The sequence below is a fragment of the Centruroides sculpturatus genome, unplaced genomic scaffold (genome assembly GCF_000671375.1).
Source record: "Centruroides sculpturatus isolate CEXI.00-Female unplaced genomic scaffold, Cexi_2.0 scaffold1390, whole genome shotgun sequence".
Taxonomy (NCBI): domain Eukaryota; kingdom Metazoa; phylum Arthropoda; class Arachnida; order Scorpiones; family Buthidae; genus Centruroides; species Centruroides sculpturatus.
Window position 1 is genome coordinate 150835 of NW_019385726.1, and position 6302 is coordinate 157136.

Genomic DNA, 6302 nt, shown 5'->3' on the forward strand with positions numbered 1-6302 from the left:
AAGTGTTTAAGGTTAGTTTTAAGGTTCCGGGTTATATTGTTGCAATCGAGATCTGTATTGTACACGTGCTTTGGATACAGCGAACTATTATTATCTCTGTAATTTTGCATGCTACTATTTGTACCGTGAAGTTGGAACCCCTCGAAATAGAATCTGTATAAAGACGCGAAATAGCTTAATTGGAAAATTATATCAACTTTTGTTACTTTATCCTGTCTGCCTTTGTGGTGAATTCTAATTTAGCACACTTTCACACTATAAACAAAAACACATGCAGTGCAAGTCAAAACACGTCGCGTTATTAACGCAAAGTGTCAACTATAGGTCCAAGGTCACACGCACCAGCGCCGACTGGTACGAAAGTTGAGATCCGTATCCGTATTCGTATCCGCGGATCTAGACTCTAATGATCTGTATCCGTATCCGTATCCGCGTATATACATTTTTACGATCCGGCACATCACTAATATACATATATGTTAACTCTGTCAAAATTTCCCCATGGTGTTGTTTTTTATTTTCTTTTAGACCAAGATCCTCTATTATTTTTGCAATGTTAAATATTATTTATATGCCCAATTTTTCTTTATTACTAGCATATTTTCTGTAATAAATTATTATTAACTTATTTATTAATTTAAAGATGTTATATAAACCTTATTTTTTTCTTATCTCGAATAAATTTCCTTTAATGCTGTCAAACATGAAAATTACTATTGTAACATATAAATTAAAGGAAAGAAATTATTTATATAATATTCTTTTATTATAAAATTAGTATAGCTAAGGTATATAGATTTAAATTTATGCATACAAAAGTTTAAATATTAATTATACAAATAAAGAAAAGAATGAATAGAACCATTGAAACTTATATGTGTAAATTTTGATTTAGAAATTACTAGTCAAAAACGATAATTTCTGCTTTGTTTATGCTATAAATTATTAGTATATACTGAAATAAATATGTTTATATACTATACTTTTATATATATATTTTTTATAATTTGCAGCATTGGTAGTAAAAGATTACATTAGAAAGGTACAGTATTTTTTAATAAAGGAAATTATTAATAATTAAATAATAAAAAAAATGTATAAATAGTTTAATGCACATTGTTATCTTTTGATTCCTACATATGTTCTTTAATATATATCATATTTTAGAAATACATTAGAAGTTTACAATCCGTTGTGTTGCTCTTAACACGGTATATGCATTCGCACACGTGACAGCACAAACATATCTTCATTTTGTTTACGTAAGGTATTTAAGACTTGGTTTATATATAATACAATTTAATTTTTACATAAAATTTGAACACTAGCTTGTTTTTACTACCGGTCTCATCACCAGCGGATTCAGAAATCTTACAGAGGGGAATGCAGAATGAAAACAATATGCTTTTCAATCAATCAGGTATATATGGCTTTACTCGAGAAAAAGTCCAGAAGGGGGAAATCGTGCCCTGCACACCCCTAAATTCGCCCGTGGGCTCATTGCTTTGTTTCCTATACAGAACTTTAATAAGTCTGGAGCTTAGTGGATTAGAGAACTTTACTCTGGTATAATTTTGAGACCAAACTATTGCCAAATTATGTCGGACTATATTACTACTACTACAACTACTACTACTATTATTAATAGAATACTAAGTAATTTCGCACTAGAGACATAATATCAGTAGTAGTAACACGATATAATTCGGCAATCGTTTGACTTTAAATGAATATGTGTTCGAATGCTTCTTTCCCAAACAAAAATTTTACAATAGATGAAATTTCAGTAATTTTCGATTAAGTAATTGTAGTTAATATAACAGTATTTAAAATGACGGAATTGTAAAACTCAAAATTTTAAGTTTTCATTTCTTAGAATTTAGTAAATTGTTTTTATTTTTTACTTTTTTAAATTGCTCTATTAATTTATTAATATATTGGTATAAATAAGATGAGTTAATTGCCTTACTCACGATTTTTAGAAAGGCTATTTTGGGGGTTGAAATCCCGTCCTTTGCGGCGAAGTGAGGGTTGGTGGGGAAGAGGCTCAGCATTAGAATTTCTAACCATAATTCGAAATGAACTTATTCCGTTTATGTATCAAGAAAAGCAGGCAAAAACAAAGACTGATAAGAACAGTTTAAAAAAGAAGAAGGAATAGTGTGATTAAGCATCTTTCGAGACATTCAGATTGGTGTACAACACTTCTTGAAGGAGAAGTTCGGGAAAAACCACGAATAAATAGATCTAAAACAAAATACATGGATGACGTAAATGAAAAGAGACCTTACTGTGTGATTAAACAGCTGGCTAGGATAGGAAAATGTTAGGAAAGTGAAATGTTGCCCATTAATCAGAAATTAACAGAGAGAAGAGAGAGAGAGAGAGAGAAAGAATTTTGGTACGAATTGCGTTTGTAATTCTATAATTTTCTTATTAAAAAAATGTATAAAAAATTTCCGAGACAGTGATTTATATTGATTTTAAAGCAGCGTGCATCCATCTCAATCAATCTCACTAGTCTAGTTCTTTTAATTTCGCAGATAATTTACACACAGACAAACAGACGGACGAACAAATTTAACGACTGAATAGACAAAGCGCATATAAATAAAGGATTTTACATATAATTCCAAAAAAAAAAANTACCTTACTGTGTGATTAAACAGCTGGCTAGGAAAGGAAAATGTTAGGAAAGTGAAATGTTGCCCATCAATCAGGAATTAACAGAGAGTAGAGAGAGAGAGAATTTTGGTACGAATTGCGTTTGTAATTCTATAATTTTCTTATTAAAAAAATATATAAATAATTTCAACTTGATTTTTCTTTTAGCTTTTATTTATATCTAAGTTTCAAAATTAAAAATTTTTCGTTATATAAATAGAAATTATCATTGCCTTATTATTCAGAACTCCTAATTTCGATTATTTAAAATATATTCATTTTCAAAATAAACAAATATAAACGTATCATTTCATTCATTTAAACAAATTCTTTTAAATATTTACTTTTTATTTGACTTAAAAATAGTTTTACTATTCAGAAATGGCAAAATTTATTAATCCTGTTTAACATAGTAAGAATAGAATGATTATAGTTCATAAAATATTCACATAAATTGTGTTTATCTTATTTGTTAAATCGTCTAATCAATGAGACATTTCTCATGAATGAATTCCACTTTTCATTTCCAATTAGTTAAATATATACGTTACCAAGATATATATTTTGGCACTGTAATAATTTATGTTTGTGTTTAATTTTGGGTTTTTCCATAAACATTTCAAGAAAAAATTAATAATATCTTATTTTAATTGTGACCCAAACTGAGTAGACCTCAATCTACAGGTTGGGAACTTTTATTTCTTAATAAATTAATTTAAAAAAATTATTATATATCTTACTTATAATTCTTTGTAAACTTCGAAAATAATTTCGCGTAATTTAGTTTTTAAATTATTTTATCGTATATAAATAATATTTATTTAGTTATTATTATAAAATAATTATTAAGAGAAAAATATTTAATTAATTTTTAAATAATTTTTTTTAGAATTTAAAGAATTATTTAGAACAAAAAATAAATAAATAATTTGAAAAAATTTGGCTTAAACTTTTAAGGTACGTCTTTCGGTGCCATCTATCAGTTGAAATCAAAACTAAACTTGTATATAAAGTCCTGAACAAACTTACCAGTTCTTGGAGGGCAAAGCACTTGGATGCCTTCCAATTTCTTGCAGAATGTTGCCCCCTTTGTGGGTTTGGTTGGACTCATAATCGGCATAGAATAAGACCCTCTTAATGCCCACAGGCCTGAAAGAACAAAAAATAAATAAATAATTTGAAAAAATTTGGCTTAAACTTTTAAGGTACGTCTTTCGGTGCCATCTATCAGTTGAAATCAAAACTAAACTTGTATATAAAGTCTTGAACGAACTTACCAATTCTTGGAGGGCAAAGCACTTGGATGCCTTCCAATATCTTGCAGAATGTGGTTCCTGCATTGAAAATGACGGGTTCTATAAGAAATAAAGGCTTGTCCACAAGAGATAATTGAGCTGTTGATCGAATCTAGAAGAGACAGAAGACGAATAAGTCCTCCAAATAATAAGATTTTCTACGAATTAGGCCCTATTATTGTCTTCTTAATGCTATTTTAATTCATTTTTCTTCTTAACAATATTAACTTATTTTCACAAATTACTTCGAAAATAGAATGCCCTTTATTTATGTAATACAAAAACTTTCATTCACAGTTTAATCTATCTATATATATAGTAGGTCTTTTATTAAATTTTTAAATTTTTAAAAGCTGAAAACTTGTGATAAATAAAGTATATCTTGTAATTATAGATTTATAATAAAATAATACGTGAAAAACTACTGTTAGTGTATTATTTATAGTAAAAAACATCATTAATTTCTAAAAATAAAAGGGTTTAAGGATTGTAAATGTTAATATCTTCACTTCAAATTACATTGACTATAAGTAATGTTTTACATGTATTTATATTTATAAATAATTTTAATATTTATTAAGAAATTAAGTAAATGCAACAGATTTTTGAAGTGCTAATTTAGTATAATAAAAAAATATAAATTATTATTTGTTAAATTAAAAACTTTAATGCACTCGGAATATTTATAACATTTTGAGTAATTTATAAACTATTTTTGAGCTATTCTAAGCATTTTTATGTCCGAAACAACTGAAAAAAAATCCAGCAACGAGTTGCTTAATTTTCCTGGCAACATTTAAAACTGCGTGTGGCGCCATCTGTTATGATATTTTACTAAAAAATTTTTATATTTTCAATTATTATAAAATGGCAAAAAGCTTAATTTTGATTGTAGGGATAAGTTTTATTTTAAAAAAATTGTAAATGCTAATAACGAGTAAAATCGTCCATTCCTACTCAAGATATGACACATGACCCCTATATAGCCCCCTCGGCCTTTAACAACCAAAATTTAATAACATCAATCTTCCTAATATACAATATAAATATATAATACCCTATAATATTTCATAAATTCTCGCCAGAAAACACAGGGGCTATTAAACTTCAAAGAAGGTGAACAAAATCGTGCTTCCCCAACACACACACACACACACAGGGACGTCCCGATACTTTAAGACCGATACCAATACCGGTATCGATACTTTTGTAGTAGAGAAACATCCATAGTTATGACAGGAGCTATATATCAGAAATACGTGAGCGTTGGATCATNTTAAAACTGCGTGTGGCGCCATCTGTTATGATATTTTACTAAAAAATTTTTATATTTTCAATTATTATAAAATGGCAAAAAGCTTAATTTTGATTGTAGGGATAAGTTTTATTAAAAAAAATTGTAAATGGTAATAACGAGTAAAATCGTCCCTTCCTACTCAAGATATGACACATGACCCTATATAGACCCCTCGACCTTTAACAACCAAAACAAAATCGTGCCCCCAACACACACACAGGGACGTCCCGATACTTTAAGACCGATACCAATACCGGTATCGATACTTTTGTAGTAGCGAAACATCCATACTTATGACAGGAGCTATATATCAGAAATACGTGAGCGTTGGATCGTGTTACAATAGTATTTTATATTGTATATAGTTAAAATATTTGTAGTTATCACTGTTACTTTATAACTGGTACGTTCATAAAGACTTTATAGAATTAAAGAAATTTTAGTACAGTTTATTGATTGAATTAGGTGACATTATGAATTAGTTTATATTAATATAAAACATCAATTTAATTTAAANGGTGAACAAAATCGTGCTTCCCCAACACACACACACACACACAGGGACGTCCCGATACTTTAAGACCGATACCAATACCGGTATCGATACTTTTGTAGTAGAGAAACATCCATAGTTATGACAGGAGCTATATATCAGAAATACGTGAGCGTTGGATCATGTGTTACAATAGTATTTTATATTGTATACAGTTAAAATATTGTAGTTATCACTGTTATTTTATAACTGGTACGTTCATAAAGACTTTATAGAATTAAAGAAATTTTAGTACAGTTTCTTGATTGAATTAGGTGACATTATGAATTAGTTTCTATTAATACAAAACATCAATTTACAGTCGATCCCCCTATAAGATCATTGATTTTTCCGTTTTATCTGAATTACATGTTGTACGAGTCACTTAGATTTTACAAATACGTGTGCCGGGCTGTGAACGGCTCACATATTTGTAAAATCTAAGTGACTCGTACAACATGTAATTCAGATAAAACGGAAAAATCAATGATCTTATAGGGGGGTCGACTGTATA

General features: G+C 28.6%; 1 protein-coding gene across 1 annotated transcript in view; it reads right to left on the minus strand.

Moving 5' to 3' along the window:
• Nucleotides 1-3971, minus strand: part of LOC111641570 — a 20972-nt gene extending 17001 nt beyond the window's left edge. The window contains exon 1 of the mRNA XM_023387747.1: nucleotides 3942-3971. The gene's annotated coding sequence lies outside the window, so the exon portion shown is untranslated. The remainder of the gene's footprint in view (nucleotides 1-3941) is intronic.
• Nucleotides 3972-6302: the final 2331 nt, after the last annotated feature.